The sequence below is a fragment of the Misgurnus anguillicaudatus genome, chromosome 3 (assembly GCF_027580225.2).
Source record: "Misgurnus anguillicaudatus chromosome 3, ASM2758022v2, whole genome shotgun sequence".
Lineage (NCBI taxonomy): Eukaryota > Metazoa > Chordata > Actinopteri > Cypriniformes > Cobitidae > Misgurnus > Misgurnus anguillicaudatus.
The window spans coordinates 4,220,777-4,244,932 of NC_073339.2; the positions used below are offsets into that span (position 1 = coordinate 4,220,777).

The 24,156-nt window shown below is 37.3% G+C and overlaps 1 pseudogene; it reads right to left on the reverse strand.

The window, feature by feature from the left end:
* Window positions 1-9,893: 9,893 nt before the first annotated feature.
* On the reverse strand, window positions 9,894-11,554 carry LOC141355025 (putative adhesion G protein-coupled receptor E4P; annotated as a pseudogene).
* Window positions 11,555-24,156: the final 12,602 nt, after the last annotated feature.

Consider the following 24,156-nt stretch of genomic DNA (forward strand, 5'->3'; position numbering starts at 1 on the left):
CATTAATGACTCGATCGGTGCTCGCTAAATCTGCCGATCTCATAAACCGATCTTTCTGTTTACTTCAAAAGGATCCTGAATGCGGTTGCAATTAAAGACATTTTTATTTTTCTGTGAGGAAAATAAAAGTTTAAACGCTCAAAACTTTTAGACGCATGCAAATAAGAAACTTTTGGCATGAGGATGCAATTGTCCGTGATAGATATGTGTTGTATACGCTGTTTGATGGGGATGTGAAGACGCCTCGCGCTGTTTACCGGAGCGCGTCCTCATACGCATATCTCTGTAAAGGCAAAGAGAGACATACAAATCTGCACGCTGCACATGAGCAACAGGTTGTAAAAATGCTTATGATGCTTTACAACCTGTTGCTCATGTGCAGCGTGCAGATTTGTATGTCTCTCTTTGCCTTTATAGAGATATGCGTATTTACCGGAGGACGCGCTCCGGTAAACAGCGCGAGGCGTCTTCACATCCCCATCAAACAGCGTATACAACACATATTTATCACGGACAATTGCATCCTCATGCCAAAAGTTTCTTATTTGCATACGTCTTAAAGTTTTGAGCGTTTAAACTTTTATTTTCCTCACAGCTGCTTGTCTGCGTTCAGCCACCGCCCACACACAGCAGCCTGTCATCAGTGCACGTGAACGATCTCTCTCTCACGTCTTAAAGCTGCAGTAACCTAATTCATCTCTCAATAAAATCATTTTCTGCTCTTGACTAAAGAATTTTTATACTGCATACGAATGCATGTATATTTAATTAATACAGTAAAGTCTGTGAAGTGTTTTATTTTCAGTACTTTTAGGAGACATAAGCCTTTTTAAAGCCATATTAAATTTCTCTTTGCAGAATAAATATTTGTTGTGCTTATTTATTTGAGTCTCTATTAAAACAATAATATACCTAATTACTGCAAGTAATATAACAAAGGCAACATCCGTGGTATTATTTTATTTAGAAAGATTGTAACAGTTAGTCATCAAAGAGCTTGCATATCAGCTTTAAAAAAAATCGGTATCGGAATCGGTATCGGCCGATCACGAAGATTACAAATCGGTGATCGGTATCGGCTGCAAAATTCCTGATCGGAGCATCCCTAGTGTCTGTCTATTGAAAACGACGGGTCTGAAACATGTACTATAGAGGGAATAGTGACATACAGAAGAAATTAAGTGCTGTGCTGAACAGTCAGTGACCATTGCATACTGAATTATTTTCTTATATTTTCCTAATGACAATGATAAACCAGTACTGAGAAACAAGTAGCAGGTGTTTTTAAAAAGCTCACCTGTGAAGTTTCTTATGTTTGTGTGTCATCACGTTTCTGACCTGACAACCCTTGCTGTCTGTTTTTTGTTCAATCCTGACAACATATAAAAAAGTAAAATTAGTGCAATAGTAAAAGATAATTCTATAAATGATGACCTTTATCAGAATGTAATGCATACACTTGCATAATGCATTTAAGTATATACTGTAAAATATCAGGGTTAACATGTCACAACATTACCTGATCCAGACAGATGTAATGGCTGTTGATGCATTAAAATCTCAGCATTGACAAGATCACCATCACTATGTTTAATTTGAAGGGCTCTGATAACAAAGACATTACAAAAGATTTATAAAAGTACACTGAAAACAAGAGCACATTTATATATAACTAATATTTTCAAGTTCCATTAAACGTGCTAATTATTCATCAAGAGAAGTAAGCAAAATAACACGATTACACTTCATTTCAATTCAAATAGCACATGCCAAAAACTTACACTGCTTGACTTTTTCTTACAAAGGAGTTAAGAGTCTATTCTCTGCTTTAAATCATGGATACAGCGCGAGCCACCGCAGGTACAAGCATAAGCGTGTGACGTAACGTGTGATTGCCTGATAAATGCAGTTATTGCAAATCCGCGAGCCATAAAAAACCAACATATCATCTAACTTTAAGTATAAACACTAAAGCAGTAACACGAAATTAAGCAAGCAGCATTAATTAACTGACCGCACTCATCCAGCTGCCGTGCTGCTCCTCTTTACAAATGGCACTGACAGAGGTGTCTGTGGCGCCTGTAAGACCTCTCAGATAAACTGACTGAACTACGATATCAACGCTTTTCTACCGAACAGTTGTCCAAAAAGCCCTTACATTTATGTGCTTTTCTGAAGCAATAAACAACAATGTGGTAAAGTTGATAACACCCTATATAATATTAATTGATTAATATTCATATTACAATCATATTAATGTAACCGTAGTCCAATTTCGGCGGGAACATCCCGTGGAATAGCGAATCAACCATTATAACGGATACGTTCACAACTTACAGAAAAACACAATTAATTGGCATCGTGCTTTTTGTCATACAACATTTTATGTGTGAATAAAATTATGTTACGCGTTTTAAACATTGACTTATTGACTTGATATTTTCTTACCTCGATGCACTCTCGATGATCACGCAGACAGCCGTTAAACTCTCCAGTATCGTGTAATCTCGCGAGATTTCCTCGCTTCTTTTTTTGTCAGGATCAAACATTCCAAACTGACATGTATGAATGAAACATATAAACGTCTTGATGTTACTTTATTATTAATGGTATTCTTCAAATTTATATTTAAAATGTTATATTTTAGACACTGTGATGAAAATATAATAATAATAATAATAAACAATAATAGTTTATTTGCACGTGTTTATTACATTTTTAACTCTCCCCATTACAACTTTCAAGATGTTAAACATGAGTCGCATTGATTTACAATGAATAATAAATATACTTTTTCAGACATTGTTTTGACATAAATTTAACGTCAATTTGACATCTTATTTCCTGACATCAAATCAACATCAATTTAATGTCAATGATATTGACCTGAGATATAGGGACCACAAAAAACATGTCAGTTTGATACCTTTGTTGGGTCTCTTTACAACCAGAAGGAAATAATTACAAAATATAATGAAAATATGCATATTCATGCACGTCATACATGGTGGTCAAAATCTTGACTATTTGTTGATGTCAAATTGACGTCAAGGTGCCCGCTGGGTTGTTAATAATCTCGATTTCCTCCTCCACTAAAAGAACATCCTCTGCAGGTTCGGCGCTTTGAACTTCACCGTGTATATTATCCTGGACCGCTGTTTGGTCCTCTCCGATTGAGGCTTCACCGGCCTCATTACTGTGTACCACAGCCAGCTCCGTGCCGTCAGCTGCACCGTCCGCGTCAGCTGGACGGTTTTCCGCCCCCAGATTGCTGGGGCATGCCCGGACCAAATGCCCAACATTTCCGCAGCCAAAGCACTTAATTCTGTCCGTGGTAACAAATACCACGTAGTTATAATCATCAACACGGAAATTCAGCGCCAAGTCTAAATCAGCGTCGTTGTTTGTAATCATAAAGACCGAACGTCTAAATGAAACAATATGTTTTAGTAGAGGGGAAACACGGCCAATTGGGATTTTCTTAATCGAGGAGACTAATTTCCCATGGCGAGACAGCGCTTCGGTTAAAACCGCATCGCTAATAAATGGTGGTACATTAGAGAGAGTGACTCGTTTGGACGGTAGTGAAAGTGGTAAGACTGCGGTAAACAAACCCTCAATAACAATTCCTTTTTGAACGATCTCATTTGCCTTTTCAATTGAGCTCAAAAAAATAACAATAGCCCTATTCATTCTTGAGGCCGACAAAATATTATCGTACCCCACAACTTCTCCTACAGCCAAACAACAACTTTCTATATTAACTGCAGAAGCCACTTTGACTCCATGGCGACGCGTGAGCAAGCTCAAAGCATGAGCTGCTGGAGTCGCCATGCCCCACGCTCACGCGGAAGAAAAAAAACACCACCCCCCCTAAAAAAAAATAAAACAAAAAAACCCTCAAAAAACAAATAATATATATATATAAATCAAACAGTAAAGTAAAATAAAAAAACAACAACAAAAAAGGAAAAACAAGTAAATCAACACGAGCCACACGCTCACGCCACACTCCGCTCCACTCGCTCACAGCATGCACTCGCAGAGAGAGAGAGAGAGAGAGAGCATTTAAGGTGGAACTTTATCTATGAGCAGTGCTATGTTTTTGAACCCTCATTCATATATAAAGATTACATTATTTTATCAGCTTAACAATTTTTTTTTACAAAAATACACGTGATGTTTATGTTTTTTGACTCAGAATTCATAGACCACATTTGTATAAAATGTTTTTGTATTGATTTCCTAAACCCCTTTTGGACGTCTACCTGACGTCCAAGAGGGGTCATAGTCAGACGTCCAGATACTGTACCAGATCTGCACGTTGTATAGACATACAGATAAGGGCCTGGACCAACCGACCTAATATAGACATGATCTGCACGTCGGGGAGACGTCTCATGTTTGGTGGGTTTATATATAAAGATAACATTATTTTAACACCTTAACAAAATATTCTACAAAATACACGTGATGTTTATGTTTTTTGACTCAGAACTCATAGACCGCATTTGTATAAAATATTTTTGTTTTGATTTCCCGAACCCCTTTTGGACGTCTACCTGACGTCCAAGAGGGGTCATAGTCAGACGTCCAGATACTGTACCAGATCTGCACGTTGTATAGACATACAGATCAGGCCCTGGACCAACCGACCTAATATAGACATGATCTGCACGTCGAGCGGACGTCTCATGTTTGGTGGGGCATGGTCTGCACACACATTATAGCAGTAATTACTCTTGAATAGCAAGAAAACACACTTACTTTTAAAAGAAGTTGACAACATTTTTGACATCCCAGTATCTTTCTATTTCATCCAAAGTCAGTGGTTGAGTTTCTTTAGAGACAAAATATTGCATTAGAGTAACAAACTGACTCTTGCTCATAAAGAGCCCTGATCTTTCAGATCTTATTAAACACATATGAGGCAATGAAACAAAAACTTTTAGCTTTAATCCAGAAGCAAGAATCAAGGCACAGCTGCAAACACAATCTAAACACTGTGGAAACAGCACAAATATAAGTTCTTACTTACACATTTAATTGTTTTAATCCGGGAAATGTGTAAATAAGATTTTTGGTAAACGTGAAATATATTTGGACAGTAGATTTAATCAAAATATAATTGATGAGTTTGCATGTTTTTTACAGTACATCTACTATACCACAGGGCTGTTGCTGCTGACAAACTTTCTAATGTGTGCATTATTAATCTGTGAAGCAGTTAAAGAGCTGTCAGCCACAATACACTTCTTCATTACTTCACCATGTTAACTTACAAGTTTAAAAAACATTGCATTATTTTGAGTACATTAAATTTACTACTTATTAATAATATGTTGTCAATTATTCCTTTCTTAATAATATACTGTTTGATCCAGTCACAATGTCACAATTATTGACTATCCATTATGTTGTTGAAAGCATAAACTGAATTTCTCAGAAATAAGACAAAAGCACCATTAAATACAGAAAATGTTGTACTGCTGGCTGTTTATCAATAGATTTATGATCAGGAGAAACAAGATCTTACCTGAGTTTTACATCTGGTGGTCTTCAAACAGCAAAATAAACTGAGTAAACATTTGTGTGTCAAAAGTAAAAACAGCACAGTTATCTGCTCATCAACGTGATAAGGAAATTTAAACCCACATTCTCTCTTTGTCCTCTTCAAATTCAAATGCACACGTGCACACATTCCCGTAAACACTGTAATTTGTATAACCCAACCCTTGTTATATAAGTAATGCATTGTTCACAAGTTGCCAGATCTTTTAAGAAACACCCCAAAATCAACACTTCATACAAATTTTAACCAATTTGTGACCTCAACCTGGCAACTTACAGTACAGCCTGGGTTCAGTGTGAATGATGCTTGGGCTGTAGTTGACAGAATTGTCACATGCACATTTGGGCCACACTCATTCATCCAGATCAGACAGGTTTCATAAAAAATAGACACGCTACAGATAATGTCCGTAGACTTTTTAATTTATTTAATATATCACAAGAAAGACAACAGAAAACAATTATCATTTCACTTGACGCAGAAAAAGCCTTCGATAAGGTAAACTGGGCATTTTTATTCAATACACTTCACAAGTTTGGTTTTGGAGAGTCGTTCATTCACTGGATTAAAATACTGTATTCATCACCCATGGCCACCATCACCACCAACGAAATTACTTCACAGAGTTTCACACTACATCAGGGCACCAGACAGGGATGTCCTCTCTCGCCCTCCCTCTTTGCCATTTTTATTGAACCTCTCGCAGCAGCAATACGACAAAACACCATAATCGAAGGAATTCAGGTAGACAATGTACAACACAAAATCAGTTTATATGCAGATGATCTTTTACTATATCTACAGAACCCACGAGTGTCACTTCAAGAAACGTTTAATATTATCAGTAGATTCTCACTTGTCTCACATTACACTATCAATTGGAACAAGTCAATTTTACTACCACTATCAGATGATGCATGGGATTCTGGAGCTCAGGACCCCTCTCTCCAGCTTCACACAGGCAACATCAAGTACCTAGGGATTCAGATTTCCCCCAGGCTGTCAGAGCTTTTCACTCTCAACTACACTCCTCTCCTTAAGAAAATTGAAGACGAATATAAACGCTGGTCTAAACATCCACTAACATTAATCGGAAGAATAGCCGCTGTAAAGATGAAAACCCTACCTCAAATTAACTACCTTTTTTCTATGATCCCCGTCACTCCTACAGATAAATGGTTCAAAACTCTTAATTCTTTAACAACAATTGGAAAAATAAAAAACCCAGAATTTCACTCTCAACACTACAAAATAAAAAATCACATGGGGGGCTTGAGGCTCCAAACTTCCATCATTACACAAGTACAATTACCCATGGCTAGAATTGGAACAAAACCAATGCATAAATATCCCAATTTCAGATCTCCCCTTCCTCTCACAATCAATTAAGAAATCCAACCTCTTCCAAAGCATTACTATACAATCAACTCTGACAGCCTGGTGGAAAATAAATCAAATCACAAAATCATCACTAGAATTAAATAAGTTTACCCCACTTTGGCACAACCCAGAATTCAAGATTCAAAATAAACCTCTTTTTTTCCCGACATGGGCACAAAAAGGAATCACACATCTTCACCATGTATTTGAGAACCACCACTTCATGTCATTTGAAACACTCACACAGAAATATGGGGTTGGGAAAGAACAATTTATTCAATATTAACAACTTAGACTTAGAATTAAACACAAAACCAGACTTATCAACAACACATTACAACCATCTCAACTTATAGAAGAACTTATGAAAATTAATACCTTCAAAAAATTAACCTCCCAACTATACACACTGATTTCCCACCAAAACACAACAATAACACTCCCAACAACCAAATGGGAAGCTGACTTGGCTTTATCTTCCAACCCTGAGTACTGGGAACAAATCTGCAGGAACACATTTTTCATGACCAATAACACAAACCTGCAGCTTATACAATATAAAGTCATTCACAGAACTCACATCACCCAAAGTAAAATGTTTAAAATGGGCCTACACAACACCAACATATGACATTTGACCCATCACGTCACCACCACTACAACAGTGTGCGACCTTGGAGCGAGCGTTGCAGGACTCTGGCATAAAGTTTTGCTGTTGATAGCCGGAAGCTGAACGTCTTCTATTAGAAAGCATTTCGGGACGAGACTTAGGAGCACAGCAGGGGTTGTGTAGGTAGGTTGTTCTTTTTCTTGTTTTTTTTATTAATATGTCTATTTGTGTATAGTTATCAGGTTCCATTTGTGCCGATAGGCTACTCAAATGGCACAAAACAGAGCGCACTTTAGCCTGTTTCATTAGCCTATTCATGACGCTGTTGTGATGTTGAGAGAGGTACGAGATAAAAAAATAAGGCACTTTAAATGAAATGATTTTAGCGTGTGTGATTTATGCGGGTACGGGTCGGGTAACGGCCAAATATTAACGGGTCCGGGCGGGTGCGGATTTAATTTTGATATTAACACGGGTGACGGGTCGGATCTGGTGCTGAACTTTGCGGGTACAGACAGGAACGGGTCTCCAAAAATGGACCCGCGCAGGACTCTGACTTAACCCCTAGTTGCTCCAGAGGCGTGCGACCTCTGACATAATTAGCAATTGTAAGTCGCCTTGGATAAAAGCGTCAGCTAAATGAATAAATAAGTAACATGGAGGCAGAACTGCAGGCCTAGCAGAGTTTTAGCTGTTTAAAAGCTGTGTGTTTAAGGCTTATTCAAACTTGTACATGCATACCCTGTGTGGGTAAATGGTCATGTTGTGTTTACGTTCGTATATAGTGTGGATGTAGAAATTGGTCACAGAGATACAGACAAAAATTCAAGGGGAAGTTAGCAATTTTCTATGTAAATTAAGTGGGATGATTTGTTATGTAAGTACCGTATCCCTGCCTATGAATCGTAATTATGCAAATATCTGCTTTCTGACTAACTGAAAAATACTATGTTTATCCATACACCAATTATACAAATAATATTCAAATAACCTGTTCCACTGTTGTTCTTGACATTTACAATGCGATCAATTGTGTGGAAAATACACATTCAAAACAGTGCATCATTTCATTATTATAATTATTACTGAAAACGTGGGAGTAAAATCGTGCAATTGATGTAAATTTGACATAAATCTAAAGAATTACTTAGAACCAGAACAAAAATATTCATAATCTTCAAATCATTTAATACTTAATTATCTAAATAAGACAAATGCTTGATCACACATAAAATGAAGGATACAATTATGTTAAGACATAATTAAGATATAATTATTATAAAAGATTACATATAAGAGATAAATATTCCACTAATGTATAAGACTTGCTGCATTATCTGTTTTATCTGTCCTTGTTCTGCAATACCAGCATGACTCATGTTTTGCATTTCCTAAAACTGTATTGTACCTCAAATTGTATTGTACCATCAAATATATGTCCAAATTTCAGTCAAAACTGTTCTATTTCATCATAAACAATCTGAAAACAGGGCTTTAAGTGTAAAATATCGAACTTGTCCTTTAAGTATTTATGTAGATAGAGGCAATTTAAGGAAAAGCACTAACATCTGCCACTTCAGGACAAACTACGCACTGTACCAAAAATTATTCATCCAGAGATAATGTTGTATAACAGTTTTAAAATAATAAAATGCAATGTTTCTCTATCATTTACATAACAAGTCAATATAATAAACAGTTGTTGTTTTAAACATTGTGTGAACATTAAAACATGACATTGTCATAATAATGTTTAAAAATGGTAAAATGTAACATTCCTCTAACATTCAGACAACACAAAAACATTCTTAGAACGTTTTTGGGAACATTGGGAACTTTCAAGGAACGTTCTTAGAACTTTTTTCTGTTCGCTGGGTATATTCCAAATTTTGAGACACAAGTGAGGCAAATGTTAGGGATTGCACCTTTAAATAAATAAAATAATTCAATCTAGTTTATTGAATGTAGTGCTCTTCAGGGGCATATTTGATGGTTCAGAGATAATGAGAAAACTTCTGCTTTTGCATCCAGGCAAGAGAGCTCTCAACCACTTCATATACCGCCGTCTGACCTGAACATATATAAAATGAGCAGAACGATGTTTGACATCTGCACAAAATATTAAAAACAAACAAAAATAATACATGAATTGGTTACTATTACTTTTATTCCTTGTGTCTGGTGTCATGAAGAAAATTGATGCTCTGAATTACCTGCTTCTCCCTACTGCGTTTAAGGTTACATGAGGGTGGGGTTTAAGATTAGGTGGCTACCAAATGATTGGAGTTTCCAGATATATTTTTTAACAAATGTTCTTATCCTCTGTATAGTTTATACTGAGATTAAAATAACTTCACATGTAATGATGGCAGTGAGTCTGTGATGCATTAAATGATGATTCATCTCATTATTAAGGAAACAGTAGACCAGAAAGATGAAGGTTCCTTGCTGTGAGTTCAGGATCAGGAACTAATTGTTATGAATGAAGAAACCCAGAATCCAGGGACAACAAAAAATCACAAACTGAGAGTTTTAAAAACCATAATCCTGCAGAGAGAAAGAAACTAAAACATATAGCAACAATGAATCAAACAGGTCCCAGAAAACTCCAGATGAAGCCTTTCTCCACTTTAATCCAGCAACTGTTTACAGAAAAACAAATTCAGAAATACAATTTCAGATGTTAGTTACTGAAATATTAACAGATATATATTATTTGTGTCTGTACATTTAATACAGGTGTATGCAAAGATATTTACTATAAATCTTAGCTTAGAACGATCCTCTTCACACTTACTGTTCACTGCCATAGCCTTCAGGAACCACCCCAGCAGACACGCCCACTATAACCGCAGCAATCGCATATCCAATCACAATCAAGAGTCTGCGGCTAAGCACCGCCTTAAGTTTGAAGCTGATCTGTGATAGGTTCTTCACACAGACGAAGAGCAGCACAGCTTCAATGAACATCCACACAAAGCAGGAGAGAAAGAAGAAGTGAAGAGCTCCTGATATCACAGCACACAACTCCTGAAGACAATAAAATTAAGTTTCTGTTTTACAGTAATTGTTTTACAGTTGTTGTGTTGGTACTGTAATCAAAATTCTGACCTTTTGAGGTTTTATGAGTTTGATGAATTGTTGTGTGAGTAAGAACAGAAGATGAGCAGACAGCAGACTGATGCAGAGGTTGATTCGAGCTACATTGTTCACTCCAGGTTTCCATCGATAGAAAGCAAAAGTCAACAGAGCCAAACTAGTAAACACCAGACCCACGATCACAAACACTAAATTCACCAACTCCAGAAGAGGAACATCATAAGAAATTATCAAGTCAAAATGACAAACTTAGTGACTTTTCCCTGAGAAACCAATGAATGAGCTTCACGGGTCAGAAAAACAATATTTTCATTTAGAAAATATTTAGAAAACGTATGTCAATTTAAGATGGCATTTAAATACAGTAAATACATTTTCATTTTACAGTGCACTATTCCTTCAGTAATGCTTTTGTCTTATGACATGTTTTAACCCTTGTGGGGTGTTCGGGTCTGTGGGACCCGTTTTTAATGTTTACTAAAAGAAAAATTATGCAATTAATTGTTGTTTCAACCTCAGATTCATTGGCCTTGGCTCATTTTCTATAAAGAACATAAAAATAAACAACTTTATAATGACTGTAAACTGTACACCCCCCTACACATTTATATTACATATGTGGTGTTCGGGTCCACTGGACCCGGAGGTAATAAGAGAGTGAAAATGTAATATGCTATGTAACTTTACTCTGTTTTTCACTTATCTGTGACTCCTGTGAGTGCATGAGTGTGTTTGTAAATATGTTTGTACATATGTGATGGATGCATGTCAGAGTTTTGTCCTTCTGCACTTGCTGTAACAGCGCAAGGATACAACATGTTATACATCAAGCATGAACACTTGTCTGCCCCCACTGTCCCAAACACTTTACCTTTTGTCTAACCAGGAACCATTCTACATTTTACCATTATATCCCTTACAAAAAATAACCATGGTTGTATTATAGTAAAAGTGTAGTAATCATGGTAAATTGGTGTATTGATTACGATTTGTAAAACCATGAGTTACCACAAAACCTATGGTGTGTGTGTTTGTGTGTGTATGAGTGTGTGTGAGAGAGTGAGAAATAGAGAAAGTAAAATTTCATATCCAACCATTTTCATAATTTTAGGTTGTAGCCAAAAGAAACACATTGTACTGCAGTGTGTGTGGACATAAGATGGACAGGAATACACAGTATACATCTATAAAATGCAAAAAAATGCATATGCAACACAGCTACACAGTAAAAATCTGCTTCTTATGTGTTGTGTAGGCTGGCATGAACAGGTTATGTGTTCAGTATGGATAATGTGTTATGATACCGCATCTTTTCAGATGAGGCTTGTGCTGTGTAGACGGACACAAATCTGTACAATTTCAAACTAAGTTCAAAGGATTAAACATCAAAGTGATGAAAAACTTATTTGAGATGAAAAAGTGATGAAAATACTTATTTTAGATAAACATCTGGGGGAGAATAGAATTTTCTTCTCTTATTTCATATTATCACCAAAACGAATAGCACTTTAATCTATAACTAGATATTAAAGTTTGAGGACAAACTTTATGTTGGCTTGAAAAAGCGTAGCATGAACGTTTAAAACGGTTTGACAGAAGTTTAGTTTAGTAGGCTATCTGGCTGTTAATATGTTTAAGTATGAAGGTAACATGATTTAGCATGATGCTAGCATGATAAGCATGAAGCTATCATGATTAACATGAAGCTAGCATGAAGCTATCATGATTAGCATGAAGCTAACATGAAGCTAGCATGATTAGCATGAAGCTAGCATGATAAGCATGATGTTAGCATGATTAGCATGATGCTACCCAGCTAACAGAAAAAAGTTCTAAGAACGTTCCCTGAAAGTTCTTTACGTTCCCAAAAACGTTCTGCCAACGTTAAAAGTGTCCAGTTTTCTTGACGTTCTAAGAACGTTTTTGTGTTGTCTGAACGTTAGAGTAATGTTACATTTGACCATTTTTAAACGTTATGACAATGTCATGTTTTAATGTTTAAAACAACAACTTTTTATTATATTGACTTATATGATTGTTATGTAAATGATAGAGAAACATTGCATTTTATTATATTTATTTTTTATATTTATATTATTTTATTATATTTATTATATATTTATTATATATTATATATCTATTATATATAAGTTTAGATGTTGATGTTTTGTTTCATTTTAAGTTACCATTATTGTGATTAGTGTTCATTTTAGTTGGGCTCTTGAGCCTTGTCTTTTGCTTGCTAGTTTTTTCCCTGGTTGTGTTAACTTTTTGTTAATACACCACATTTGCTACGAACATGTTAAGTAAGTAGTGTAATTCTGTGGTGTGGTGGTTGGTACATAATGGAAAAATATCATCCCTAATTAATTTACTAATCAAAAGTTTATTTTCTGTCAATAATGTATATTAGATCCAGCTCTTTCACAGCAGTTTGTCATTAAGGAGTTTAAGAAACTTTGGACAAAAAATATCTGCTGTATAATTGGGATGCACAAACATCAAGAATCAGACTATGAATCTCAACCATGGTGACAAAGAAAATTGAAAAAAAAAATCCTTATTTATCCATGCTGCAGTGCATGCTGGGAGTCCTGAATGAGATTTGTAATTTGTTAATACCCAGCATGCACTGCAGCATGAAGTTTTTCATTTAATTGTCACCATGGTTGAGATTCATAGTCTGATTCTTGATGTTTGTGCATCCCAATTAAATAGCGGATATTTTTTGTCCAAAGTTTCTAAAACTCCTTAATGATAAACTGATGTGAAAGTGCTGGATCTCATTTACATTATTGACAGAAAATAACCTTTTGATTAGTAAATTAATTAGGAATGATTTTTTACCATTATGTACCAACCACCACACCACAGAATTACACTACTAACTTAACATGTTCATAACAAATGTGGTGTATTAACAAAAAGTTAACACAACCAGGGAAAAAACTAGCAAGTAAAAGACAAGGCTCAAGAGCCCAACTAAAACGAACACTAATCACAATAATGGTGACTTAAAATGAAACAAAACATCAACATCTAAACTTATATATAATAGATATATAATATATAAAAAATATATAATATATAATAAATATAATAAAATAATATATATTTAAAAAATAAATATAATAAAATGCAATGTTTCTCTATCATTTACATAACAATTAAACAAGTCAATATAATAAACAGTTGTTGTTTTAAACATTGTGTGACTGTGAACATTAAAACATGACATTGTCATAATGTTTAAAAATGGTCAAATGTAACATTCCTCTAACGTTGAGACAACACAAAAACGTTCTTAGAACGTCAAGAAAACTGGACACTTTTAACGTTGGCAGAACGTTTTTGGGAACGTAAAGAACTTTCAGGGAACGTTCTTAGAACTTTTTTCTGTTAGCTGGGTAGCATGATTAGCATGAAGCTAACATGATGCTAGCATGATTAGCATAAAGCTAGCATGATGCTAGCATGATTAGCATGAAGCTAGCATGATGCTAGCATGATTAGCATGAAGCTAGCATGATGCTAGCATGATTAGCATGAAGCTAGCATGATGCTAGCATGATTAGCATGAAGCTAGCATGATGCTAGCATGATTAGCATGAAGCTAGCATGATGCTAGCATGATTAGCATGAAGCTAGCATGAAGCTAGCATGATTAGCATGAAGCTAACATGATGCTAGCATGATTAGCATGAAGCTAGCATGATGCTAACATGATTAGCATGAAGCTAGCATGATGTTAGCATGATTAGCATGAAGCAAGCATGATGCTAGCATGATTAGCATGAAGCTAGCATGATGCTAGCATGATAAACATGAAGCTAGCATGATGGTAGCATGATTAACATGAAGCTAGCATGAAGCTAGCATGATTAGCATGAAGCTAGCATGATTAGCATGAAGCTAGCATGAAGTTAGCATGATTAGCATGAAGCTAGCATGATGCTAGCATGATTAGCATTAAGTAAACATGAGGTTAGCATGATTAGCGTGAAGCTAACATGATTTAACGTAAAGTTAGCATGATTAGCATGATGCTAGCATGATTAACATGAAGCTAGCACTATTTAGTGTGAAGCTAACAAGATTTAACATGAAGCTAGCATAATTTAGCATGAAGTTAGCAAGTTATATTATGAAATTAGCATAAAGCTAGCATGAAACTAGCATGAAGCTAGTATGACTTAGCATGGAGCTAGCATGAAGCTAACATGACCCAAAGACCCAACCCCCATGTCTCTATGATGTTCAGATCCAAAGATATAAGGCTTTGTTTATTATGTTGCTAGGGTGCTCATATTTGGTTGCTAGGGGCGTGGCTTAACACCTCAATAAGAATCCTATTAAGACTGATTGTATGCCTGAGTAAAATGAGCCCACCCCTATGTCTCTATGACACTCTGGTGCAAAGATATCCATCTGGGCTTTTTATAATGGTAGTCTATAGGAGATGTTGCTAGGGATCCCAAAATTGTTGCTAGGGGCGTGGCTTAATAGCTCTGGGGCGATCCTAAGAGACTGATTGGATGACTGAGTAAGATGAGCCCACCCCCATGTCTCTACGACACTCTAAAGTAAAGATATTCCATCTGGGACGCTTTCATTCCCTTATATGGGCATGTTTCCTGCCCCATTATAAGTCAATGGGAAATTTTGGGGGCCTCTTACACCCCAGGGGTATAGCTTACACCCCATTGTGATGTATGTTCTTACAGAGCCTGTCAGCCTCCTTAAATGTGGTAAGCCACAAGTTTCTACAAGTTTCTCACTCACAGCTATGACCCGTCAAAGTTTGTCTCAATGTTAAGTCAATGGAAATTTTGGGGTGTTCGAGCCCCCCGTTTAGGAATTCGGAAGGTCCCATCAGTTAGAAAAGATATAGCACACTCCGTCAGACCAGTCTGAAGGTCCGTCGAAAATTTGGTGCATGTAGCTTGAAAGCTCTAGGACGAGTTACTGTTCGTAATTTTGGTCTCAGAAAAAGAATAATAACTAGATAGAAAAGTTTGTTGACAAACTTTATGTTGGCTTGCCAAAGCGTAGCCTGTACGTTTAAAAAGGTTTGACAGATGTATAGTTTAGTAGGCTATCTGGCTGTTAGTATGTTTAAGTATGAAGCTAGCCTGATTTAGCATGAAGCTAGCATGATTAGCCTGAAGCTAGCATGAAGCTAACATGGTTAACATGAAGCTAGCATCAAGTTAGCATGATTAGCATGAAGATAGCGTGATGCTAACATGAAATAGCATGAAGCTAACATGATGCTAACATGAATAAGCATGAAGCTAACATGATGCTAACATGAATAAGCATGAAGCTAACATGATGCTAACATGAATTAGCATGAAGCTAACATGATGCTAACATGAATTAGCATGAAGCTAGCATGATGCTAACATGAATGAACATGAAGCTAGCATGATGCTAACATGAATTAGCATGAAGCTAGCATGATGCTAACATGAATTAGCATGAAGCTAGCATGATGCTAACATGAATTAGCATGAAGCTAGCATGATGCTAATATGAATTAGCATGAAGCTAGCATGATGCTAACATGAATTAGCATGAAGCTAGCATGATGCTAACATGAATTAGCATGAAGCTAGCATGATGCTAACATGAATTAGCATGAAGCTAGCATGATGCTAATATGAATTAGCATGAAGCTAGCATGATGCTAACATGAATTAGCATGAAGCTAGCATGATGCTAACATGAATTAGCATGAAGTTAGCATGAAGCTAGCATGATGCTAACATGAATTAGCATGAAGCTAGCATGATGCTAACATGAATTAGCATCATGCTAACATGAATTAGCATGAAGCTAGCATGATGCTAATATGAATTAGCATGAAGCTAGCATGATGCTAATATGAATTAGCATGAAGCTAACATGATGCTAACATGAATTAGCATGAAGCTAGCATGATGTTAATATGAATTAGCATGAAGGTAGCATGATGCTAACATGAATTAGCATGAAGCTAGCATGATGCTAACATGAATTAACATGAAGCTAACGTGATGCTAACATGAAGCTAACATGATGTTAACATGAATTAGCATGAAGCTAGCATGATGCTAACATGAATTAGCATGATGCTAACGTGAATTAGCATGAAGCTAGCATGATCCTAACATGAATTAGCATGAAGTTAGCATGTTGCTAACATTAATTAGCATGAAGCTAACATGATGCTAACATGAATTAGCATTAAGCTAGCATGATGCTAACATAAATTAGCATGAAGCTAGCATGATGCTAACATGAATTAGCATGAAGTTAGCATGATGCTAACATGAATTTGCATGAAGCTAACATGATGCTAACATGAATAAGCATGAAGTTAGCAAGATTTATTATGAAATTAGCATGAAGCTAGCATGAAACTAGCATGAAGCTAGTATGACTTAGCATGAAACTAGCATAAGGCTAACATGACCAAAAGACCCAACCCCCATGTCTCTATGATGTTCGGATCCAGAGATATAAGGCTTTGTTTATTATGTTGCTAGGGTGCTCATATTTGGTTGCTAGGGGCGTGGCTTAATACCTCAATAAGAATCCTTAGAGACTGATTGGATGCCTGAGTAAAATGAGCCCACCCCCATGTCTCTGTGACACTGTGCTGCAAAGATATCCATCTGGGCATTTTATAATGGCAGTCTATGGGAGATGTTGCTAGGGTACCCAAAAATGGTTGCTAGGGGCGTGGCTTAACAGCTATGAGACGATCCAGAGAGACTGATTGGATGCCTGAGTAAAATGAGCCCACCCCCATGTCTCTACGACACTCTAAAGTGAAGATATTCCATCTGGGACGCTTTTATTCCCTTATATGGGCACGTTCCTTGCCCCATTATAAGTCAATGGGGAAATTTGGGTGCCTCTTACACTCCAGGGGTGAGACTTACACCCCAATGTGATGTATGTTCTTACAGAGCCTGCCAGCCTCTTCAAATGTGGTAACCCACAAGTTTCTACAAATTTCTCGCTTGCAGCTATGACCCGTCAAAGTTTGTCGCAATGTTAAGTCAATGGAAAATTTGGGGTGTTTGAGCGCCCCGTTTAGGAATTCGGTAGGTCCCATCAGTTAGAAAAGATATAGCATAAATCTACGTACCAGTCTTAAAAGTTTTGTAAAGTTTTGTGGGTGTAGCTTGAAAGCTCTAGGAGGAGTTACTGTTAGAAAAAGTGTGGACCAGAAGAATAATAATAACTAGATAGGTACATTTCCTGAAGAAAATGTGAAGTGGTGCTTGCCGTGGCAAATTTCGGGGGACAGTATATGATTATACTTCCAGTCACGAGTAAAACAATCCAAAGCCTGTGTCTCTACGATGTTCTGATGCGGAGATGTAAGGCTTTGTTTACTCTGTTGCTAGGGTACTGTATTTGGTTGCTAGGGAGAAAATTGGTATCCACTAGTGATTACACTCCGACTCACAAGTAAAACAGTCCAACCCCCGTGTCTCTACGATGTTCTGATGCGGAGATATAAGGCTTTGTTTACTCTGTTGCTAGGGTACTGTATTTGGTTGCTAGGGAAAAAATGGCATCCACTAGTGATTTCCCTCCGAGTCACGAGTCAAACGGTCCAACCCCCATGTCTCTACGATGTTCTGATGCGGAGATATAAGGCTTTATTTACTCTGTTGCTAGGGTACTGTATTTGGTTGCTAGGGAAAAAATTGGCATCCCATAATGATTACACTCCGAGTCACAAGTCAAACGGTCCAACCCCCGTGTCTCTACGATCTTCTGATGCGGATATATAAGGCTTTGTTTACTCTGTTGCTAGGGTACTGTATTTGGTTGCTAGGGAAAAAATTGCCATCCACTAGTGATTACCCTCCAAGTCACGAGTCAAACGGTCCAACCCCCGTGTCTCTACCATGTTCTGATGCTGAGATATAAGGCTTTGTTTACTCTGTTGCTAGGGTACTGTATTTGGTTGCTAGGGAAAAAAATGGCATCCACTAGTGATTACCCTCCGAGTCACGAGTCAAACGGTCCAACCCCCATGTCTCTACGATGTTCTGATGCGGAGATATAAGGCTTTGTTTACTCTGTTGCTAGGGTACTGTATTTGGTTGCTAGGGAAAAAAATGGCATCCACTAGTGATTACCCTCCGAGTCACAAGTCAAACGGTCCAACCCCCGTGTCTCTACGATGTTCTGATGTGGAGATATAAGGCTTTGTTTACTCTGTTGCTAAGGAGCTGTATTTGGTTGCTAGGGAAAAAATTGGCATCCCATAATGATTACACACCGAGTCACGAGTCAAAGGGTCCAACCCCCGTGTCTCTACAATGTTCTGATGCTGAGATATAAGGCTTTGTTTACTCTGTTGCTAGGGTACTGTATTTGGTTGCTAGGGAAAAAATTGACATCCCATAATGATTACACCCCGAGTCACGAGTCAAACGGTCCAACCCCCGTGTCTCTACGATGTTCTGATGCTGAGATATAAGGCTTTGTTTACTCTGTTGCTAGGGTACTGTATTTGGTTGCTAGGGAAAAAATTGGCATCCCATAATGATTACACTCTAAGTCACGAGTCAAACGGTCCAACCCCCGTGTCTCTACGATCTTCGGATGCCGAGATATAACTGTTTGAATTTTATGTTGCTAGGGTGCTCAAAAGTGGTTGCTAGGGGCGTGGCTTATACCTATGTAAGTATCCTGAGAGACTGATTGGATGCCTGAGTAAAATGAGCCCACCCCCATGTCTCTATGACACTGTGGTGCAAAGATATCCATCTGGGCATTTTATAATGGCAGTCTATGGGAGATGTTGCTAGGGTGCCCAAAATTGTTGCTAGGGGCGTGGCTTAATAGCTCTGGGATGATCCTGAGAGACTGATTGGATGCCCGAGTGAAATGAGCCCACCCACTTATCTCTACGACACTGTAAAGCAAAGATATCCCATCTGGAACTTTTTTATTTCCTTATATGGGCATGTTTCCTGCCCCATTATAAGTCAATGGGAATTTTCGGGCTCCTCTTACACCCCAGGGGTACAACTTACACCCCAATGTCATGTATGTTCTTACAGAGTCTACCACCCTCTTCAAATGTTATAACCCACATGTTTCTACAAAATCCTCGAGCGGAGCTATGACCCGTCAAAGTTCGGCGCAATGTTAAGTCAATGGGATTTTTTGGGTGATTTTTTGCCCCCCTTTCGGAAATCCTGCACCCGATCCCTTATAAAAGTCATAGCACACCTCTCCTCAATAAACCGGTCGATTTGAGCCCGCTTTCATGGGACTACGGCAAACCGTGCGGGACGAGTTACGCGCCGAAAAAACGTGCAGACATAAGAATAATAAGATATAATAATAAGTATGAGGAATAGTAATAGTGATGCCTTGCATAAATGCAAGCACCACTAATAATAATAACTAGATAATAAAGTTTGAAGACAAACTTTAAGTTGGCTTGAGAAAGCCTAGTCTGAAGGTTTTTGAAGCAAACATAAGCTAGCATGATTTAGCATGAAGTTAGCATGATTTTACATGAAGCGTAATTTTAACATGAAGCTAGCATGATAATTTAATATCAAGCTAGCATGATTTAGCATAAAGCTAGCAAAATTTAGCTAGCATGATTTAACATGAAGCTAACAAGATGTAACATGAAGTTAACATGATGCTAACATGAATTACCATGAAGCTAGGATGATGCTAATACGAATTAGCATGAAGCTAGAATGATGTTAACATGATGCTTACATGAATTAGCATGAAGCTAGCATGAGGCTAACATGAATTAGCATGATGCTACCATGATGCTAACATGAATTAGCATGAAGCTAGCATGATGCTAATACGAATTAGCATGAAGCTAGCATGGTGCTAACACGAATTAGCATGAAGCTAACATGATGTTAACATGATGCTAACATGAATTAGCATGAAGCTAGCATGAGGCTAACATGAATTAGCATGATGCTACCATGATGATAACATGAATTAGCATGAAGTTAGCATGATGCTAACATGAATTAGCATGAAGCTAACATGATGCTAACATGAATTAGCATGATGTTAACATGAATTAGCATGAAGCTAGCATGATGCTAATACAAATTAGCATGAAGCTAGCATGATGCTAATACGAATTAGCATGAAGCTAGCATGGTGCTAATACGAATTAGCATGAAGCTAGCATGATATTAACATGATGCTAACATAAATTAGCATGAAGCTAGCATGAGGCTAACATGAATTAGCATGATGCTACCATGATGCCAACATGAATCAGCACGAAGCCAGCATGATGCCAACATGAATCAGCATGAAGCCAGCATGATGCCAATACAAATTAGCATGAAGCTAGCATGACGCTAATACGAATTAGCATGGAGCTAGCATGGTGCTAATACGAATTAGCATGAAGCTAACATGATGTTAACATGATGCTAACATGAATTAGCATGAAGCTAGCATGATGCTAACATGAATTAACATGAAGCTAGCATGATGTTAATACGAATTAGCATGAAGCTAGAATGATGTTAACATGATGCTAACATGAATTAGCATGAAGCTAGCATGATGCTAACATGAATTAGCATGAAGCTAGCATGATGCTAACATGAATTAGCATGAAGCTAGCATAATGCTAACATGAATTAGCATGAAGCTAGCATGATGCTAATACAAATTAGCATGAAGCTAGCATGACGCTAATTCGAATTAGCATGAAGCTAGCATGGTGCTAATACGAATTAACATGAAGCTAGCATGATGTTAACATGATGATAACATGAATTAGCATGAAGCTAGCATGATGCTAACATGAATTAGCATGAGGCTAACATGAATTAGCATGATGCTACCATGATGCTACCATGAATTAGCATGAAGCTAGCATGATGCTAAAATGAATTAGCATGAAGCTAGCATGATGCTAACATGAATTAGCATGAAGCTAGCATGATGCTAATACAAATTAGCATGAAGCTAGCATGACGCTAATACGAATTAGCATGAAGCTAGCATGGTGCTAATACGAATTAACATGAAGCTAGCATGATGTTAACATGATGATAACATGAATTAGCATGAAGCTAGCATGATGCTAACATGAATTAGCATGAGGCTAACATGAATTAGCATGATGCTACCATGATGCTACCATGAATTAGCATGAAGCTAGCATGATGCTAAAATGAATTAGCATGAAGCTAGCATGATGCTAACATGAATTAGCATGAAGCTAGCATGATGCTAATACAAATTAGCATGAAGCTAGCATGACGCTAATACGAATTAGCATGAAGCTAACATGGTGCTAATACGACTTAGCATGAAGCTAGCATGATGTTAACATGATGTTAACATGAATTAGCATGAAGCTAGCATGATGCTAACATGAATTACCATGAAGCTAGCATGATGCTAATACGAATTAGCATGAAGATAGAATGATGTTAACATGATGCTAACATGAATTAGCATGAAGCTAGCATGATGCTAACATGAATTACAATGAAGCTAGCATGATGCTAATACGAATTAACATGAAGCTAGAATGATGTTAACATGATGCTAACATGAATTAGCATGAAGCTAGCATGTTGCTAACATGAACTAGCATGAAGCTAACATGATTTAACATGAAGTTAGCAAGATTTATTATGAAATTAGCATAAAGCTAGCATGAAACTAGCATGAAGCAAGTATGACTTAGCATGAAGCTAGCATTAAGCTAACATGACCCAAAGACCCAACCCCCATGTCTCTATGATGTTCAGATCCAGAGATATAAGGCTTTGTTTATTATGTTGCTAGGGTGCTCATATTTGGTTGCTAGGGGTGTGGCTTAATACCTCAATAAGAATCCTAAGAGACTGATTGGATGCCTGAGTAAAATGAGCCCACCCCTATGTTTCTATGACACTCTGGTGCAAAGATATCCATCTTGGCTTTTTATAATGGTAGTCTATGGGAGATGTTGCTAGGGTACCCAAAATTGTTGCTAGGGGCGTGGCTTAATAGCTCTGGGACAACCCTGAGAGACTGATTGGATGACTGAGTAAAATGAGCCCACCCCCATGTCTCTACGACACTCTAAAGTGAAGATATTCCATCTGGGACGCTTTTATTCCCTTATATGGGCATGTTTCCTGCCCCATTATAAGTCAATGGGAGATTTTGGGGGCCCCTTACACCCCAGGGGTACAGCTTACACCCCATTGTGATGTATGTTCTTACACAGCCTGTCAGACTCCTTAGATGTGGTAAGTCACAAGTTTCTAGAAGTTTCTCACTCGCAGCTATGACCCGTCAAAGTTTGTCTCAATGTTAAGTCAATGGGAATTTTGGGGTCTTTGAGCGCCCCGTTTAGGAATTCGGAAGGTCCCATCAGTTAGAAAAGATATAGCAACTCGAGTCAGATCAGACTGAAGGTCTGACCTGAGTTTGGAGTATGTAGAGTTAAAGCTCTAGGAGGAGTTAGAATTGGAAAATTTTGGATCAGAAGAATAATAATAACTAGATAGAAAAGTTTGTTGACAAACTTTATGTTGGCTTGACAAAGCCTGGCCTGAACGTTAAAAACGGTTTGACAGAAGTTTAGTTTAGTAGGCTATCTGGCTGTTAGTATGTTTAAGTATGAAGCTAGCCTGATTTAACATAAAGTTAGCATGATTAGCCTGAAGCTAGCATGAAGCTAACATGATTAGCATGAAGCTAGCATCAAGTTAACATGATTAGCATGAAGCTAGCATGATGCTAACATGAATTAGCATGAAGCTAGCATGATGCTAACATGAATTAGCATGAAGTTAGCATGAAGCTAGCATGATGCTAACATGAATTAGCATGAAGCTAGTATGATGCTAACATGAATTATCATGAAGCTAGCATGATGCTAACATAAATTAGCATGAAGCTAGCATGATGCTAACATGAATTAGCATGAAGCTAGCATTAAGCTAACATGAATTAGCATGAAGCTAGCATGATGCTAACATGAATTAACATGAAGCTAGCATGATGCTAACATGAATTAGCATGAAGCTAGCATGATGCTAACATGAATTAGCATGAAGTAAGCATGATGCTAACATGAATTAGCATGAAGTTAGCATGAAGCTAGCATGATGCTAACATGAATTAGCATGAAGCTAGCATGATGCTAACATGAATTAACATGAAGCTAGCATGATGCTAACATGAATTAGCATGAAGCTAACATGATGCTAACATGAATTAACATGAAGCTAGCATGATGCTAACATGAATTAGCATGAAGCTAGCATGATGCTAACATGAATTAGCATAAAGCTAGCATGATGCTAACATGAATTAGCATGAAGTTAGCATGAAGCTAGCATGATGCTAACATGAATTAACATGAAGTTAGCATGATGCTAACATGAATTAGCATGAAGCTAGCATGATGCTAACATGAATTAGCATGAAGCTAGCATGATGCTAACATGAATTAGCATGAAGCTAGCATGAT